The 21332-nt window shown below is 39.3% G+C and overlaps 1 long non-coding RNA gene across 1 annotated transcript; it reads right to left on the bottom strand.

Annotated features, from left to right (window-relative positions):
* Positions 1–2721: 2721 nt before the first annotated feature.
* On the bottom strand, positions 2722–8095 carry LOC126324212 (uncharacterized). The gene is made up of 3 exons (XR_007559842.1): positions 6356–8095; positions 5574–6258; positions 2722–5474 (listed from the first exon to the last, which is right to left on the bottom strand). It is a non-coding gene; the product is annotated as an uncharacterized LOC126324212 (long non-coding RNA).
* Positions 8096–21332: the final 13237 nt, after the last annotated feature.

Raw genomic sequence — 21332 nt, 5'->3', positions numbered from 1 at the left:
TTTCCGAACAGTGAGTCAACAAACTGAAATTTGTTGAAAATTTTGTATTGACAGTACTCACATTTCCAGAACTGTGTATTCCCGATACCTAAAGCTCTAAAAATTAGTGATGTGATAACTTTGTCATCACTGACAGAGCCACAGCTGGTGTCTACAGTTTTCAAATTAACTGAAAAGAGTTGCTTTCTGCTAACATGACAATTGTGAACGTTTAGAAAATATTTGTATGTTGCTCACATCACTTATTACATCTGTAAACATGTTTTCTCTCAACTATGGCTGCTAACGGGTTTTGCCACTTTGTAACAAAACTGAATATTTAGAGTGATAACCATTTGCTCAGTCTCTGTTCTGAAACAAGAGCTCTGTTTCATGATCAGCACATTAGCTTATAGAGGTATGGAAATTTGTGCAAGAGGTGGACACTTTCTATTCCCTTCCAACTGATAGTGAAAAAAAGTGTTAACAGCAATGTCCTCAAATACACTTTGCCATGTGGAAAAAAGATAAAAGCTGATTTCAATGAAAATTTTTAAGACTGCTGCATACATAACAAACTAGTTTGGATACATTACATCTGCCAACCTGATCCCTGGAAGTAATTGTAAAGAGCAGTGCAGTAAGTGATAGGACATTTCTTGACAGTATTGAAATTTTCCACTGCTTGCTCAAGTCGGTAACAATACATACTAGAGATGTGATATTAATTTTCAATCTAATCAACATGTCAGCATCTGAGAACGAAGTAACCCATTGTGGAGCAGAATGATCTGATATTCATTATGTGCACAGTGCGAAAGTGTGTACTCGTGCTTGTCATACCAAGTTAGGTGACAGCAGAAATATTTTGAAAGGCTCTCCTCCTTGAATTAATCACTTTTCTCTTGTCGCAAAAACAATAATTTTTGGGTGTGAACAAGGAAGGCGGTTGTTACATTGTTTTCAGTCCGTACAAGTAAGACCTGTATACAGTGCACCCAACTGCTTTTCTTACTGCACAAAGTAAGCTGTTAAAAGCAAAGTTGGATGCCCTATATAGTAACAGTGAGATCAGTATTGCAGCATACTTTTACAATTTTTGGAAACAACGTGGAAAATTACCTGCTGCTCACTGTGATCTTACAATTAGTACAGTCTGGAAATTCATAGTTAATAGTTTTATAGGCATCATTCATATTACAAAATGAAAAGAAGGCTGCAGGTCGAGTGTTTGTTATAACCTGTGGGACATTTCATTATAGTGCACACCTACAATGCATTGCTTTTGAAATTTGATTGTAGTCATGATATATACAGTTATTGGTTTGTTGATGAACTCATTTGTTGAAACTGCACAGCTTGGATATTCATGGAGGGAACAGTAGAGCTTCTACAAAAAAATAAATTTTCCATTTTCTCTGTAACTTTGGGCGAGTGAAGATGAATTGGTAGTGACAGGCAGAGTTACACACAACCTTGAAGTTCACAAAATGCTTTTACCTGTAATGAAACAGGTGCAGGAATTTTTTTTAAGTAACACTCATGTCACATTTTGGTCAAATATTTGTAAAGTAGGGCACACAAGTTGGTTTTGGTTGTACAAAAAGTACTTTTCAAAGCAATTAGCTTCTGTGGATAATCACTTCTTGAAATGAATTGTGCATGCAGTAGCTGCAAGAGGGCACATGTTCAGAGAACTAGGTCGTCGATTCTTTCAAAGAGTACGTAATGATCAAGACATTTTTTGAGCTAACGTATTCTCTACTTTGGTGAACTACTCTTACAATATGATGATTCAACCTATGTTGTTAACTTTCATTGTCATTTATGCCGCAAACATTGCAGACCTTTATAATTGTTATTTTCAAAATACAATAAATTTTGATTTCAATAATAAGGAAGATAACAAGAATTAAGACAAGATTTATCAAATGCTCTGCGGGAAAAAAATTACCTTCCCGACATTGTTCTGAACATTCTGTAGTAGAATTGCAGTGTCAGCAAATTACTATGGACCACCACCCCAAGAATTCAACCATGTAACTAAATCAAATTTTTATTACTACATGCATTTGACATTTACAATTGCAGTATCATTAGCCTGGGTTTGTGACATACAGCAACTGTTACATTACATTGGAAACAACATTTCTTGCCCACAGCTATATCAGTTTATTCATTACAACCAATTTTGTTTAGGTTATAACACATGAAATATACCTCATGTTATTCAAAATGTATTCAAAAGCAAGTGTAATGTCCAATTAATCTCCACGTATAACTAATTACTACTGATTCCATTTCCTGTCAGTGAATATTACAGTTGCATTTGAATACAGTCTGAATAACATCATCAGATGTACATAATCTTGAAGGTGGTCTGTAGTGACAAATCGATACAGCTGTGTGCAAGAAATGTTGTTCAGAAAGTTCTGAATAGCTGTAAACCACCGCCATAACTTAACAAAACCCTGTTACATTTCAGTTGCTCAGTTTTTAACAGTATCTTCCATGCTTCCATGTTGTGTTTCATGTGGCAGTTTAATGAAAAACATTGACACAGGAGTATAAGTTGAACACTTAGCACCTGTATTAAATTAAATTCTGAAAGAATTCACTAACTGGCACCAAAGATAGCCCATACCAACATTGAGGATATAGTCTACTTGGTTCACATCACCGATCTGCAACTATGCTGCTATCACGAATCTTATCATCCAAGGATCAATAAAAAACATTAAATGATATAAAAAATATTTTATTTGATTATTAAGTCTCTTCAGGACACATTTCCTTTACATACAGAAGTAACAAAAATGCTTGAAATCATTCATAAACATAAGAAAACATTTCTTAAGAAACAGAGGGAAACATTACACCAGCCATTCCCAAAAAATCAAAAAGAGAATAAATATATGACAGCCATCATGTTGTACATGAACCTACATTATTATAGACAGATAACAGCAAAAGGAAAAACCTTGAACAGACATATACAACAAGACAAGGACATATGTACAATTCAACAAAAAGACGTGTAACATTTGGAAATAGTGGGTAATTTATCTTTGTACATACAACAAGAGAAAGAATCTCAACTGGAAAGAAAGAATATGACAACGCTTCTAGGTGACATTTACATTCCTTAAGTTAAACACTATTCTACTTATGTGACAGGATTACTTAGTGATTTATCTTATGAGATGCTATACAACATCATTCTTTCTCTGTAACTCATTATGAAAAACAAAAGTTTTACTGTCAGCTAATCCCAATCCAACAAAAATGATCAGTTAAGAAACTTTTTTTTATATTTCATAATAAAATTACATAGTTAACAGAAATCCTTACAATTAAATCTGGACAGAGGAGATATCAACAGACTTTCACCAGGAAACCGTTCCAAAAACAAATAAATAAAAATAGTATAACGTAGGAGGAAAGTCCTGTTAACTAGCAGCTATGGAAGAGGCATGGGCCAGATCTTGTGGAAAAATTAGATGACAGGTACCAATACCAATACCATCTGCAATGAACCATACTAATGTTGACTTGGTTCCGGCTTTTATGCAGTATGATGGCCCAACTGAACAGCTCCATCAGGAGGGCCAATATGCAGCTAGATCAGCTGCTTCGGGCAACTACTTTGTCAGGCATAGGTTTGGTTCCTGTTCATGCACTGGTAGGTGGGACTTTACGGGGCATGGCCAGCATCTGAATAGCAAAGGGGTGAAAAGCAAAATCTTGAGGAGGGGGAGGGGGGGGGGGGGGGAGTAGGCACAAACTTGCGGGAGTAACTCGTTTTTAGGATATGAACTTATGCTCTTAGGGTTATAGCAATATTTTCATTTACTGCTTTCATATGCTGTCACATTTTGGGGTAGTTCCTCATTAAGAGAGAAAGTATTCATTGCACATAAGTGCAAATCAGAATAATGCCTGCAGCCCATCTAAGATAACCTTGCAGTCCTTTATTCAAGGAACTCAGGATATTCACAGAACCTTCACTAAACAAATATTCACTTATGAACTTTTTTGTTGTTAATAATTCATCCTAATTCAAAAATAACAGCAAAGTGCATAGCTATAATAGTAAAAGAAAGTATGATCTTCACTATTCTGGGTTATATTTGACTTTGGGATGAAAAGGGGGTGAATTATACCGCCACAAAAATCTGTTCATTTACCTAATAGCATTAAAAGTCTGATACATAGCCAAACAACATTTGAATTTTTAGATATGATTTTTGCATATGAAGTAATAACTAAAAAAACTAACAAAACATTCCACTATGAAATGTAGTATTCATGAACTATGGAGTAAGTATTAATTTAATGTAATGTAATGAGCAGCTCAGTCAAAAGGTAAAAGGCAATCCCATTCAGAATATGGTCACAGCTGTGGTGCCTCTTTCACAGTGTGAAGTTCTATACAGCACGCATCTCTCTGTTGGTAGCCTACAGCTGAAAGGGCAAATGTTCCCAAGTTAATTGCATATGGTATTCTAATAATACAATCTTAAGAAATTACACCTATTAGTGCAAGTGTGCTGTGTAACACCACTGTTGACTATGGGTGAATCTGGTGCAAGATCTCTTATTATTTACTGCCTCACTACACACACTAAGTGTGGCCTATGCAGGTTTTTCTTAGATCACGTACAAAAGTTTACTAGAAACACCAAACACAAGATGACAGTCTCATCAACAAAGCTTGTATCAACACAGTTTGGTGATTGTGACAGCTACTACAATGTGAGGAGAGTATAGTTATGGGTTATACTGACCACAGGTTGTGTGCCTCGCATGCTGGCTAGAATTGCTGACAGAGGACATGTGCAAAACATAAATGGCAATTCAATGCTGAAGAGTACTGTGCGCACTGTGCTGAAAACCCTACACTTACAAGCACAAAAAGAAAAATTCTCAGAGCTATTGGATGGTTTCCCTACTTGTGTTTTGCATATACATGGTCTCAGCTACTGTTTCCACTTCCCAAGAGGTCTTGTACAATGGTCTCAATTTCGGCACAGGATGGTGTTGCAAATGAATGTTCCTTCTTTTCACATGTCCTCCTTACTGATTGGAACTGTCTCCGAATCCTGCGTGTCTCATTTGGTGGAGCTGAAGTTACTGGAAAATGTCGACCAACGAGTTCTTTTTGCGATGCAATGCCTGCCCTCATTTCTTTAATTAATTTATCAAATGACACAAGGAGAGAACCAGCAGTTTTGCTGTTAGCACTTCTTGCTAATTGTTGCACAATAGTCAGCCCTGTCTTCCAAAGCAGCTCGGTAGTCAACAGTGCTGTCAGCAGCTGAAGTCTGCTGTGCAACTATTTGTGTTAACTCCTGCACAGATGACTCTCTGCAGAACCTGTCTTGCATAGGGAGCTTTACAGTTCCTTTGCTCATTTCCACTGCATGAACGTGTTCACAGAGGTTACCCTTGATCAAATTGTCTGTGCAAGAACACACACAACTGTGCACACAGATCTGAAAAGAAATACAAAATAATTCATTAAACACACATGTGGATTAACATCTCTTAAATGGGCACAAATGGTTGTTACACCTAGGAATAAGTGTACATACCTTGCACTCAGTACAGGACAATGGGCATGCACTGCAAGAGTTCTCTGTATAGGTGACAGTATATGGGGGCCGACCAGAAATGGTGTATACATGCCATGTGCCATCTTCAACACAGTGTATCAGTTCCTTATTAATACCACAACCTCTTCTGTGACTCTTACTTATTTCAGCACTGCGTGTGGTTCTCTCTGTCCCCTTACAAAGCCTTATTAATCTTTGAAAAAGTGAGTCCCTCGTTCTGTGCAATAGAGCCTGGATACATTTATCTACTCTGTTATTTATTTTCTTCAGTAAGTATGAGTATTTGAGAGTTTTATGGTTTGCTTCTAAGAACATATTTGTATTAAGGCCAAGTCCAATTCTGTAGCTGTATGCCCACATATGTGCCCTCCATGAATATCTATCTTTAAAGTACTTGCCAAACTCCTCAGTTCCTTCCTCCTCTGCACACCAAGTAAGAAAGCCATCCAGCAGCTCTGAGAATTTCTCTCTGTCTGTAAGTGCAAAGTTTTCAGAGCTTTGTATACAGTACTCTTCAGCATTGCATTCCCATTTACTTTTGCACATATATTCTGTCTCCATGCCCGATCAACGTGTGCCAGGTACATAACAACCTATGTTCACTATGGCCCATAACTACACTCCAGGCACTGTAGTAGCTGTCACAGTCATCAGACATGAATACCTATAAAAATAAAAATCAAACACGTATGTTAATGCTATAGTTATTTTCAGCAAACCGCGGATCAAACATTCTCTGATGAAACTAACTGTCTTCTTACCTTTGTTTTGATGTTTCCAATACATTTTTTAATCTGCTCAAAGAAAACTTGCATGGACCTTGTGTCAGTATGTGTACTGAGGCAATAAGAAACTGGACATCCAGCACCAAATTCATCCACGGTTAACAGTGTGGTCAGATAAAATTTATACCTATTAGTGCCATGTGTGCTGTCTATCAAAACTTTTTCTGCACAGAATTTTTTTGCCATTTTCTGCTGATACTCAGTCATAAGGACTATCATAAAGTCACTTTCTGATAATTTGTTTCCATTATCCTCAGTGCCTTGGGCTTTGTAATAAATCACCAGGGAATCTTTCCCTAGGCGCTCTTGTTGTCTCACCCACAGATCAACACTGGTTGCGTCATCTTGGTGTGCACTACTATCGTCCAGCTTGTATTCTTTCCTAATATTTCTAATATCTTGTTTGCTTAAAAGATGAACTCTTCTGAAGAGTCCAACTTGAATGCTCTCTCTCACTTTCTTCAAAATTGTAGTATCAGGAACACCTTGTGCAATTAATTCAGCAACCATTGCCCTGTCAGCTGTGGTAAGATGTAGGCTACCCACAGAGAGACTGTGTCCTGTAGAACTTGACATTAACCATGTTAGATGACACATTTTTTACTACCAAACAGGCAGGGCAGGTGCCACCAATTTTGATTGAAGGTTCCCTTAACCTTCTGCCTGAAGCTGTTTTGTCAGCATATCCAGAACGGTGGCAAACAAAATAATCACATTTCTGTTTTCCCCTTGGTCTTATGAAGGAAACCTTCTCTTCAACTTCCATCTGTTCCTTCCACAGAAAGAACTCTGAAAATAACATTACAATGCATAAGAAATAGAAACTTAAATACAGCATTTGTGTGTTATTCTGAGGAAATAATTTAGTTGAAATACACAAGATAACACTGAGTAAGTGTCAAAACATATTAGCAGCTCTCTAATAATTATTATGACCAGGGTGCCCGAGAAATAATGGTAATGGAGACCTCTCCTACTCATGTGTCATAAGAAACAAACTGGTTGTGGTATGTACATACAATCAATATCAGACTGCTTTATGCCAACATTCCAAACTAAGCCTAGGGCTACACTATAGATCAGCCTGTCACCAACACCAAGATTTAGAAACATGTAGTATGCTGTTGCAAATCCAGATTAACCACTTAATAAATTGCTGGGTGAAGCCGTGCGCTTTACGACGACACGATAAAAGCATTCAACAAAACTTGTTACGTGAGCTTATGGTGAAAGACGTCTAGTCGGAGGTCAATTACTTAAGAATGGATAAGCATACATTTCTGTATGTGCTCAATGAAGTGTATCCTCATATCACACAGCACAATCCTCACTTAAGAACTGCTACATATGCAGAAGACAGGCTCACTGTGACACTCCGATTCTTTGCTACAGGAGAGGGTTAGGTTAGATTAGGTCAGGTCAGGTCTCCAACCTTCGTAATCAATTTTTGTATTAAGCATGCCTCACGTTGTAAAGCGCCTCATCAGCTTCATACATCTCTATTAATTTTGTAGTTGTCGACAGACACCAATTACATTTATTCGAAATATTTATAAAAACACTACAGAGTACAGACGACAGAATGCAGCGACGCTAGCGCTCCATGTGGTAACATGTCACATTGCAGTGAACAGAAGCGACTTCTTTGATCAAATCTACAGCGAGGCCCTAGATTTGATCAAATATTGGACGACATTTGACAAAGTTCCCTATTACACCATCAAATATCTTTGACAAAGATATTTGACAAAGAAATTTGATAGTGTAATACCGGCCTCAAGAATACGGCCGACTTACTACATAAGAGGGCACGTCTATTCGCGAATGAGTGGTAAAAAAAAAAAAAAAAGGTGTTAATACTGAATAGGAAATGATTTTTATTTATTTATTAATTGTAGCCTTAAATGTGGTCAAAAAAAAGAAAGAAAGAAATAAGTGTTAATACTGAGTAGGAAATGATTTTTATTTATTTATTTATTGTAGTCTTAAATATGGTTATGCTTGTACACGCTCAAATGTAAGTAAACATACGAACTGGATAGAAGCATGTTTATTTTGATTGCAATCATCCCCCTTGGTCTGGATAAAAAGAATTACAGTTAAACGCATTTATTCATCTTAACAACGTAAATGTGTGGACTTCCAAATTAAATGAAAAGAAAGACTGCAGGTTCTGAATGCCGTGGCAAATATAGTGAAATTGACGGTAGCGGCCACGAAAGGAAAAATATGAACACACTCACGTACCTCTATTGTGGAGCAGTGTTGCCATGAAGATCGACGCCTCCATCTAAATTCTCTGCATACAATTAAAATAAGAGTAATAATTTTCCAGAACTTCAGGAGCTGGGACCGGTGGTATCACAAAAGATGAAATCGCTAAGCTTCAAAATCACTTTCATTATTTAACCCAATTTTATCAGTAAGAAATGGCACAACATGTCTTAACACTAGGACAGGATAACAGCGAAAGGCAACTTATTCTTAAACTAACATACGAAGAGCGTAGAGCTTCTTTTGTTCAGCAAATGCTTTACGTATTAATATCTGGTACTTGAACTAGAGTCTATATATTCATAAAAAAAGTTTACATAATTCCTTTACATTTCCCCCTTGGGCGAATTGTCCGAAGAAATGTCAAATTCCGGGCAATGCGCCCAACCACTTTACACACTGGTAGTTCTTCACTCCTCTACACAAGGACTTAGATGACATTGTTCATTTCTTTAATGGAGTTCTCTCCATCACTTAGTTTATATAGTTCTGGTGCTGGCACTGGTACTTAGCAAGGAAAACAAGACGTACATACTAGAGCACACAAAATACTTACATAATAGATACAAAAATTATTACATCGTCCTTTATATTAAATACATGGATATTATGTTACATCATCTTTTACATCAAATACATGGATATTACATTACATCGCCTTTTAGATAAAACACAAGGATATTACATTATATCGTCTTTTAGATCAAATACATTGGATTTTACATTACGTCGTCTTTTAGATCAAACTTATGGCTCAGTTCTTTATGATGATTCACAATGTCATTTTTCCTACGTAGAAGAAACATCTTCAATCGCACGTTGACAATAACATTACATTTCACAAATCTTTTCTATGATTCTGCAGTTACACTTTTGCTGAAAACACTAATGTTTTACAAGAATGTCGTATATTTTATTGTACCGATCCAGGCTGTATGGCTGCAAGGGTATCTGGAGTAGTAAGTGGGAGAAATTCTTCCTTATAGTCGCTTATCCTCTCCACTTTCTCCCTCTTTTATACCAGTATCTATGATCATGAATACGACACTTCGTAATGATGTGGAACGTGTCATATTTCGTTCGAGTCATGGCGTCGAAAGGTGTTGACTTGTAAAATTTGGATGTGTGTAGCTTGACAAGGCCTGGCATAGCTACTTTTGACTTTTATCGTATCTACAGTACAGTTCTTTCCATTTATAAACTTTATAAACAGATAACACTTCTCAGTTTTTAGGTCAATTTTTGCACATTTTTCCCGTTAAGAAATCCATGCCAAAAATGTACCGTTCAATCAGTCCTTCCACTACTACAAAAATTGCCTGAAAAACAATTTCTTCAATTTGTATTTCGATCATAGTTTGTACCTTAATTAATTTAGATTTTCCACCTGTGGCTCCTAGTATCCTGCAGTTCTGCACTGGAAAGGTCAGTAAAGCTTTGTGGCTGTCAATCTCTTTAAACAATGCCTTCTACATAACACTAATTTTTGCTCCAGTATCCACAAGGATATGAGTGGGCATTTTTCCTACTATAGCCTGTGTGCTAGCTTGCACTATACCATCCTCTTCATACAACTGTGGTTCTCCCTCATTGGTTAACAAAGCACGCATGTCCGTTTCATTACCGTGGTAGCATGGATCACCCCAACGACTATTCATGGTCAACATTGGGGAGCATAATGAGGTCACGTATAGTTTAATGCCCCATTATTAGTGTTTGTAGGTGTTTCATTCGTCACTTCTATAATATTCACTCCCGACGTGTTGTTACTCCATTGCACGTTGTGTTCATGATTTTACCCTGAGTTTACAGGCGTAATGTTACTTTGAGCTTGGGAATGATAGTGTCGATTGCTAATCGGGTACTGCCGCTGCACATTTCGTGGGTTAGCCGTGTTGTTGCTAAACTGAGGATGAAAATTACTGTAAGCGTTACCCCACTGATTTCCGTTATCGTTCCTATTCCAGTTTCGCTTCCGGTTACCGTAATAGCCAGAGTAGTTTATGTTCCCATTTTTTCCTTTTTCTTTTAAATCCTGGATTACAATTTTGATTATAGTTATTGAAATTGCCTCCCGAATTTGGGTCTGGCATATGCGCTGCTGGTGCGGGTTCGACAAAAGCCGGCCGCGAACGCTACACTGTTGACGCCGTACTGCGGAGGCTTGTTGCCGCCGCTGCTACAGAAATTATTTTTATTGGTGTGGCTTTGTCTTGCGTCTTCATTAATTAAGTCAATAGAGTCCAAGACAGGTAGAAAATATTCCAAATTGCTTTCGGGTACTTGTACTAGCTTTTCCCGAATATTTGGCGGTAGTTTAGCTTTCAGAATGCGTAGGACATCCGCGTGTCACTGGTTCATCCCAGAATCTTTCTTTATTTAAATATTTCTCAAAGTACTTTCGGAGTGATCCATATTTAGGATTACATTGTTCAGTGTTGAATAAGGCTTTTCTGTATCCCGCTTGCGCGCCATGTGACCAATACTTTGAAAGACATGCGTTTTCAAACTGTTCTAATGTCTGACAAGTTTCTGACATTTCCATCGCCCATAACGCTCCATCGCCTTGGATATAACCCGTAACATACTGTATTTTTTGCTGTTCCGGCCACGTTTTAGGCAATACATATTTGAATGACTTTATAAAAATTACCGGATGCACGGATTTTTTTCTGGGATAAAAACTTGAAATTGGAGGTGTGTTATAAGACTCTCTTCTAACAAAACTTATGACAAAGTGGGTTCAGCTATCTGCTGTTCCCTTCTTGGTCGTTGGTTAGCGTACACCTCACAGTTTGGTGAATACACTGTACATTCGGGGTAGGATATTCACTGATCGCACTATCGCTCTTACCTGTGGGTATGTTGTCAAGTTCTTTTGCTGCATGTTGGTTTTGTTCTTTCATTGTACCAAGTTCCCCCGTTTAGTTGCTCGACTATTTGATTCTGCCAACCTGGTAAGTCCTGTGTCAAAGTTTTCTGTATCTGGCCTATGTCAGATTGCAGTTTAACTACAGATATGTTTTGTATAGTGTGTACTTGTTCCATTGTGTTATTTATTGCTTTTTGTAGCTCTGTTTCTAGAGTATAGTTTATGTGTGCATCTTTCTCTTCTAAAAAGTCCTGGAATTGCTGTTTCTGCTGTTTTGTCAAGTCCTCAACTTCATTTACAGCTTACTCCATTTTTGAAACTTCCTGGAAGGTTAAAACTGTGTGCCGGACCGAGACTCAGACTCGGGACCTTTGCCTTTCACGGGCAAGTGCTCTACCAACTGAGCTACCCAAGCACGACTCACGTCCCGTCCTCACCTTCCAAACTTTACAGAAGCTCTCCTGCAAACCATGGAGAACTACACTCCTGAAAGAAAGGATATTGCGGAGACATGGCTTAGCCACAGCCATCAGCGCACACACTGCTGCAGAGTGAAAATCTCAGTCTGGAAGCATCCCCAGACTGTGACTAAGCCATGTCTCCGCAATATCCTTTCTTTCAGGAGTGGTAGTTCTGCTAGGTTCGCAGGAGAGCTTCTGTAAAGTTTGGAAGGTAGGAGACGAGGTACTGGCGGAAGCTGTGAGGATGGGGCGTGAGTCGTGCTTGGGTACCTCAGATGGTAGAGCACTTGTCCGCAAAAGGCAAAGGTCCCGAGTTTGAGTCTCGGTCCGGCACACAGTTTTAATCTGCCAGGAAATTTCATATCAGCGCACACTCCGCTGCAGAGTGAAAATCTCGTTCCTCCATTTTTGTATTGAGCTCGGTTTGCTGTACATTCATGGCATTGAAATTTTCAGTTAACTTACTGCTCCGATTTGGCACATCCTTAACTGTTGTTTTCAAATTGTCAATATCCTGATTCATACAGTTTAGATCTTAGCGCACCACTTCTATTACCTGTTCTGCTACCTCTCTTTTTAGTAGTGGCGTCAGCTTATTGTGCATTTCAGTAAGGGTTTTTACATCACTGTCTAACTTGTTCATTTGGTCTGTTACATTCCCTATCTGTGCTGTGACATTTTCTATCTGCGTTCTGCCATTTTCGGCTTGTGCATTCATTTGGGCCGTTACATTCCCTATCGGTGTTGTGACATTTTCTGCATTTTTTGGGCTGTTACATTCTCTATCGGTGTTGTGATATTTTCTGCATTTTTTGGGCTGTTACATTCCCTATCTGTGCTGTGACATTTTCTATCTGCATATTCATTTGGACTGCTACATTCCCTATCTGTACTCTTATTATTCTTAACATCTGCGTAATGCCTGGCTCTGCTGGACCTGGTACACCTGCGGAATTCAATTTCTACAGTTGACATATTTTCGTCTGTCGCTTGCGACTTAGTCGCTGCGACTGTGGTATCTGCAATGTTTTCTCTCTGATTCCTCATATGACGAATTATCCATCATTTTGGTTGTTGTTGTTGTCTTCAGTCCTGAGACTGGTTTGATGCAGCTCTCCATGCTACTCTATCCTGTGCAAGCTGCTTCATCTCCCAGTACCTACTGCAACCTACATCCTTCTGAATCTGCTTAGTGTACTCATCTCTCGGTCTCCCTCTACGATTTTTACCCTCCACGCTGCCCTCCAATGCTAAATTTGTGATCCCTTGATGCCTCAAAACATGTCCTACCAACCAAACCCTTCTTCTAGTCAAGTTGTGCCACAAACTTCTCTTCTCCCCAATCCTATTCAATACCTCCTCATTAGTTACGTGATCTATCCACCTTATCTCTAGTATTCTTCTGTAGCACCACATTTCGAAAACTTCTATTCTCTTCTTGTCCAAACTAGTTATCGTCCATGTTTCACTTCCATACACGGCTACACTCCAAACAAATACTTTCAGAAACGACTTCCTGATACATAAATCTATATTTGATGTTAACAAATTTCTCTTCTTCAGAAACGTTTTCCTTGCCATTGCCAGTCTACATTTTATATCCTCTCTACTTCGACCGTCATCAGTTATTTTACTTCCTAAATAGCAAAACTCCTTTACTACCTTAAGTGTCTCATTTCCTAATCTAATTCCCTCAGCATTACCCAATTTAATTTGACTACATTCCATTATCCTCGTTTTGCTTTTGTTAATGTTCATCTTATATCCTCCTTTCAAGACACTGTCCATTCCGTTCAACTGCTCTTCCAAGTCCTTTGCCGTCTCTGATAGAATTACAATGTCATCGGCGAACCTCAAAGTTTTTACTTCGTCTCCATGAATTTTAATACCTACTCCAAATTTTTCTTTTGTTTCCTTTACTGCTTGCTCAATATACAGATTGAATAACATCGGGGAGAGGCTACAACCCTGTCTCACTCCTTTCCCAACCACTGCTTCCCTTTCATGCCCCTCGACTCTTATGACTGCCATCTGGTTTCTTTAAAAATTATAAATAGCCTTTCGCTCCCTGTATTTTACCCCTGCCACCTTTAGAATTTGAAAAAGAGTATTCCAGTCAACATTGTCAAAAGCTTTCTCTAAGTCTACAAATGCTAGAAACATAGGTTTGCCTTTTCTTAATCTTTCTTCTAAGATAAGTCGTAAGGTCAGTATTGCCTCACCTGTTCCAACATTTTGACGGAATCCAAACTGATCCTCCCCGAGGTCTGCATCTACCAGTTTTTCCATGCGTCTGTAAAGAATTCGGGTTAGTGTTTTGCAGCCGTGGCTTATTAAACTGATAGTTCGGTAATTTTCACGTCTGTCAGCACTTGCATTCTTTGGGATTGGAATTATTATATTCTTCTTGAAGTCTGAGGGTATTTCCCCTGTCTCATACATCTTGCTCACCAGCTGGTAGAGTTTTGTCAGGACTGGTTGTCCCAAGGCCGTCAGTAGTTCTAATGGAATGTTGTCTACTCCGGGGGCCTTGTTTCGACTCAGGTCTTTCAGTGCTCTGTCAAACTCTTCACGCAGTATCGTATCTCCCATTTCGTCTTCATCTACATCCTCTTCCACTTCCATAATATTGTCCTCAAGTACATCGCCCTTGTATAAACCTTCTATATACTCCTTCCACCTTTCTGCCTTCCCTTCTTTGCTTAGAACTGGGCTGCCATCTGAGCTCTTGATATTCATACATTTGGTTCTCTTCTCTCCAAAGGTCTCTTTAATTTTCCTGTAGGCAGTATCTATCTTACCCCTAGTGAGATAAGCTTCTACATCCTTACATTTGTCCTCTAGCCATCCCTGTTTAGCCATTTTGCACTTCCTGTCGATCTCATTTTTGAGACGTTTGTATTCCTTTTTGCCTGCTTCATTTACTGCATTTTTATATTTTCTCCTTTCATCAATTAAATTCAGTATTTCTTCTGTTACCCAAGGATTTCTAGCAGCCCTCGTCTTTGTACCTACTTTATCCTCTGCTGCCTTCACTACTACATCCCTCAGAGCTACCCATTCTTCTTCTACTGTATTTCTTTCCCCTATTCCTGTCAATTGTTCCCTTATGCTCTCCCTGAAACTCTGTACAACCTCTGGTTCTTTCAGTTTATCCAGGTCCCATCTCCTTAATTTCCCACATTTTTGCAGTTTCTTCAGTTTTAATCTACAGGTCATAACCAATAGATTGTGGTCAGAGTCCACATCTGCCCCTGGAAATGTCTTACAACTTAAAACCTGGTTCCTAAATCTCTGTCTTACCATTATATAATCTATCTGATACCTTTTAGTATCTCCAGGGTTCTTCCACGTATACAACCTTCTTTCATGATTCTTAAACCAAGTGTTAGCTATGATTAAGCTGTGCTCTGTGCAAAATTCTACTAGGCGGCTTCCTCTTTCTTTTCTTAGCCCCAATCCATATTCACCTACTATGTTTCCTTCTCTCCCTTTTCCTACACTCGAATTCCAGTCACCCATTACTATTAAATTTTCGTCTCCCTTCACTATCTGAATAATTTCTTTTATTTCATCGTACATTTCTTCAATTTCTTCATCATCTGCAGGGCTAGTTGGCATATAAACTTGTACTACTGTAGTAGGTGTGGGCTTCGTATCTATCTTGGCCACACTAATGCGTTCACTATGCTGTTTGCAGTAGCTTACCCGCATTCCTATTTTCCTATTCATTATTAAACCTACTCCTGCATTACCTCTATTTGATTTTGTGTTTATAACCCTGTAGTCACCTGACCAGAAGTCTTGTTCCTCCTGCCACCGAACTTCACTAATTCCCACTATATCTAACTTTAACCTATCCATTTCTCTTTTTAAATTTTCTAATCTACCTGCCCGATTAAGGGATCTGACATTCCACGCTCCGATCCGTAGAACGCCAGTTTTCTTTCTCCTGATAACGACATCCTCCTGAGTAGTCCCCGCCCGGAGATCCGAATGGGGGACTATTTTACCTCCGGAATATTTTACCCAAGAGGATGCCATCATCATTTAATCATACAGTAAAGCTTCATGTCCTCGGGAAAAATTACGACTGTAGTTTCCCCTTGCTTTCAGCCGTTCGCAGTACCAGCGCAGCAAGGCCGTTTTGGTTAATGTTGCAAGGCCAGATCAGTCAATCATCCAGACTGTTGCCCCTGCAACTACTGAAAAGGCTGCTGCCCCTCTTCAGGAACCACACGTTTGTCTGGCCTCTCAACAGATACCCCTCCGTTGTGGTTGCACCTACGGTACGGCCATCTGTATCGCTGAGGCACGCAAGCCTCCTCACCAACGGCAGGGTCCATGGTTCATGGCGGGAGGTATTTTGGTTTGTGATCTTAATTTCATCACAGCTGTATGTAATTGTAAACCAGCATGCAGCCGAACTTCTCTACTATTGCTGCTTGTACTACAAGTAAACAAATCACAGATGACGTCGTGCTCTTTCGCGTAATTCAATGTAGTAAAATATGTCTCTGGTAAAACAGTAGACTCATAAATGACTTTTACGCATGCAATCAGTAAAAATGATCCGCCATCTTGCGACACATTCACGTATATTTTACTAACAGCAATCTACAAATCATCATGTCTTAACACTAGGACAGGAAACAGCGAAAGGTAACTTATTATAAAACTAATAAACGAAGAGCGTAAAGCTTCTTTTGTTCAGCAAATGCTTTATGCATTAATCTCTGGTAGTTTAACTAGTCTCTATACATTCATAAAACAAAAATTATATAATTCCTTTACAAACAGTAGAGGGGGATGAAAAAGGAGCAGTGGTTGAGAGGAGAGTGTGATAGCGTTGTAACATATCTCTATGCCATTCAATCAGTATAATGAACAAGCAGTAAAGGAAACAAGAAAAATTTGGAGAAAGCACTAAAGTTCATGGAGATGACATTGTAATTCTGTCAGAGACAGCAAAATATGTGGAAACCGAACAGAACTGACAGAATCTCGAAAAAAGTATATTAGATGAAAACCAACAAAAGCAAAACAAGTGCAGGGCTACTGGAACACGGCAGAACTAAATCAGGCAAATCTGAAGGATCAGATTAGGAAATGTGGCACTTAGAAGTAGTACATGAATTCCAGTCAATGAAGACCAAAACCAGTAAGTTACAGGAAAAAAAATTGTGTAGTAGTAATTTTTGCACAGTGTCAGGAGTTAGTGTCACAAACAACATACCAAAAATACTGACCAATGGGGTGTGTGTGTTAGTGTCGGTGATCGTATAAAGATCGCTTTTTATGTTATATTAATCAAAAACTGCTGCTCCTAACATAAATGTTTCCCAGTACAAAAGAACTACATTAAATTTCCTACAAAAAAGTCTTCCTCTTTTTCCTCTTGGATTGATAGTTTTAGCATTGCAGGCGATGGAGAAGTTGCAGATTATTAAAAATATTGTTGTAATGGTACAAAATTAATGTGCTGAAGAGGAGCTCATTTTTAATCTTCCTGTACAGCAGTTGTTCTGGGAAAGTCAACTTCCCCACTCCCCTGCATTTCGTGTCCAGTTCTGTTATGCGAGTAGAGAAAATAACTTCGATGAGCTCGTGTTTAAATAGTGGGGTTATTTACAAAAATGGTTCAAATGGGTCTGACCACTATGCGACTTAACTTCTGAGGTCATCAGTCACCTAGAACTTAGAACTAATTAAACCTAACTAACCTAAGGACATCACACACATCCATGTCAGAGGGAGGATTCGAACGTGCGACCGTAGCGGTTCCAGACTGAAGCGCCTAGAACCGCACGGCCACACCGGCTGGCGGTTATTTTCAGTTTATTAAGTCAGTACTTATTCAGTTTTTATGTGAGCTATTATGTAAATAAACTCAAACAGCTGGAGCTGTCTACTGCCTACCACACTGAAGAGCCTATCTGAACTGTAACATGCTTTCAATATGTATTCGACAATGTCAGTTACACTGGCTCCACTATTACTGTTTGGAATGCTTTACACATTGTGAGGGTTATCAAACCCATCACCCTAACATCGCACCTCCCAGCATCTGAAGAGAACCAGAGGCTTAAATTGCATACCTCTATAACAGAATTCAGTCACCCATGTGTTACGAACTTCAGATATTAAAAACAAAGATTCCAAGACTTACCAAGCGGGAAAGCGCCGGCAGACAGGCACAATGAACAAAACACACAAACACACACACAGAATTACTAGCTTTCGCAACCGATGGTTGCTTCTTCAGGAAGGAGAGGGAAAGACGAAAGGATGTGGGTTTTAAGGGAGAGGGTAAGGAGTCATTCCAATCCCGGGAGCGGAAAGACTTCCCTTAGGTGAAAAAAACGACAGGTGTACACACACGCACACACGCACACACACACACACACACACACACACACACACACACACACACACACACACACACACATACATCCATCCGCACATACACACACACAAGCAGACCTGTCTGCTTGTGTGTGTGTATGTGCAGATGGATATGTGTGTGTGTGTGTGTGTGTGTGTGTGTGTGTGTGTGTACACCTGTCCTTTTTTTCCCCTAAGGGAAGTCTTTCCGCTCCCGGGATTGGAATGACTCCTTACCCTCTCCCTTAAAACCCACATCCTTTCGTCTTTCCCTCTCCTTCCTGAAGAAGCAACCATCGGTTGCGAAAGCTAGTAATTCTGTGTGTGTATGTTTGTGTGTTTTGTTCATTGTGCCTGTCTGCCGGCGCTTTCGCGCTTGGTAAGTCTTGGAATCTTTGTTTTTAATATATTTTTCCCATGTGGAAGTTTCTTTCTATTTTATTTACATCATCATTAATTAGAACTTCAGATATTTCAACACAAGTCAAACAATGTGTTGCAGCAGATTACTGTTACAGATTTAAACACGACCAGTCCTATTCCATCACACGTATCGACACCCTCCTTGCAAGATAGGTAAACTGTATATGCATGGTGAGTGCCACCACTCTACAAGTGCCAGCTTTTCCCGAATGGGAAAGACTTACTAGTATACAGCCTACCAGTAACTTTCTGTCATTCACGAATTCACCACCAATTGACTACAACACTGCTTCAAAATGTGCAGTCACAGTGAGGCAGTGCATTTCCCAATCCAGTTCCTTGCCCACTGACACTACAAATTTCATGGACATCACCACACTTACAAATTAAGCACTTCTCAGCCAGTGTTTACAGTGACGTATTTTACACAAAACCTCACCTAACACCAGTAAAAAGTACTCTAATATCTGAAAATAACTCAACTATATAAACACAAGCCGCTACTCACGTAAGAGAACTAGACAGGAAATGTGAGGGAGATAGTGTCTGTAACAGGAAAACGAGCAGCACTCGTGGAGGAAGTTGCCTTTCCTGGAGGGACACTATAGGATTTAAAACTCGATTTCACCTCTAGTGGTATAGAAGGGTGTGCAAAGATTTATGTAGACTCGTTCCATATGCATTACTTGTGTTAATGCTGTTAGTAACTTCTATCTGCATTTCACATAATGATAGGGTGTTTTGTGGAAAATAAACACCCCTTGGATTGTCTGTTTTTTGTCATCAATAAATCAATAATTGTATTAAAATTCCTGTTAAAAATAAATAAATATATTTCTCTAAAGAACAAGGGGAATATGACTTTGGGTGTCCGCCATACTCCACTGAGAAATGACTGATAAGTTATCAAATTATACCTTTATCTTTCACAAATTAAGGACACAATAAATCATCACTTACATGAAAGGAACTCAATATCTGGCAGATGTCAAAAACAAAAGTGGAAACAATTATTCATACCATCACCCTGGATGCTTTCCATTGAAGTTTGGGGGCTTCAGTAACCTGTATGCACTCTGTGAGTGTTCATCACTGCCTGACACCTAGATGAAATGTTAGACAAACATCTACAGAGGTCACCCTGTCGTATCCATCCCCATTCTTCAATGAGAGTTCTCGGAGAGTCTGTGGTAGAACAGGACAACTATGAACATGTCTGTAAAGCATATGAAACAAATACTAACAAATAATATATATAAAACACTGAAGAAGAGAAACTGTTTAGATGACAGATGTAAGTGATAGCTAACAAAAGGGACAAAACAATGAAGAATGTGGACCATATAGGTGATCTAAATAATTAAAGGAAAATCTCATATAAAGATGTGAAACAAATACTAACAAAGAGCATGTCCCATACATGCACAATGGGGTTTAGGTTGGGACTCACTGCTGGCCACTTGATTACTTCAACATGCAGGCTTTGCAAGACATCTCTGCTGACACCTTCCGCATCAGCCTTGGCATTAGAAGAAATTCAGGGCCACCATCATATGCATCGTCCACCACATGGCCAGACAGGATCTGTTCGATGTACTGTCTGGCAGTAAGGTGACCATAGATAATGACAAGATCCATGTGGCTGTCAACACTGAAGCCTCCCCACATCATCACAGAACCTTGGAAATATATTAATTTCCCGGACAGGACAAAATTTGGGGGGGGGGGGGGGGGGGGGGTAACACTCGCCAGGGGTCTCTACACATACACACAGTCATCACCTCACTTCAGAGGATGTCGAGACTCGTCTGTAACACATTTCACCCCTGACGATGTTGTCGGTTGACACGGGTATGGCAGAACTGTAGGAAAGCTGCAAGATGTCATGTCGTGTCACGTGGAGCACTCGAACGGGATGTTTGGGTCATGCGCTTCTTTCTTGTAGCCTGTTCATTAGTCTGATTGGAATGGAGGCCCCAGTGGCCATTCTGAGATTGTGTAGCAGTACTTTGGCAGTATCCGTACGATGCTGCAACATGGAGCGGGTCAGATATCAGTCTCCACAAGGGGTCGTAATGCGTTGTCGAATTTGTCCGACTCGCCTCGTGTACTAACCTGTCTCCCTGTAACGTGCCCACAACTCGAGAATGACAGACGGAGAGGCACTGGCATCTGCAGCAACATGACAGAAAGTCTATCCTTGTTGGATCAGACTGGCTTTGCAAATGGCAGTGCATTAAGATGTCGCATTGCAAGTGCTTGGTCGAATTAAATGCCCGCAAATAACATGTCAACTCACTGGGATACCAGTACTCAATTTCTTCTAATGGGTCACCTGACACTATGATGCATGATGTAGCCAACAGATGGTGAATGATTTTAATTGTTGCATACACTGAAAGCAATGATATCAAGCCATACTGCCTGTTGCAAATGGATTTAACATACCAGACATTGATCTACGTGTTCCCCTAATTATTTTGAACAGTGTATGTTTGAGTTAAAAGAAGGGTTTTCATTCAAAACAAAAAGACAAACA

The sequence above is a fragment of the Schistocerca gregaria genome, chromosome 1 (genome assembly GCF_023897955.1).
Source record: "Schistocerca gregaria isolate iqSchGreg1 chromosome 1, iqSchGreg1.2, whole genome shotgun sequence".
NCBI lineage: Eukaryota > Metazoa > Arthropoda > Insecta > Orthoptera > Acrididae > Schistocerca > Schistocerca gregaria.
Note: the sequence above shows the minus strand (reverse complement) of the source record. Positions and strands in the feature narration are given on the sequence as shown.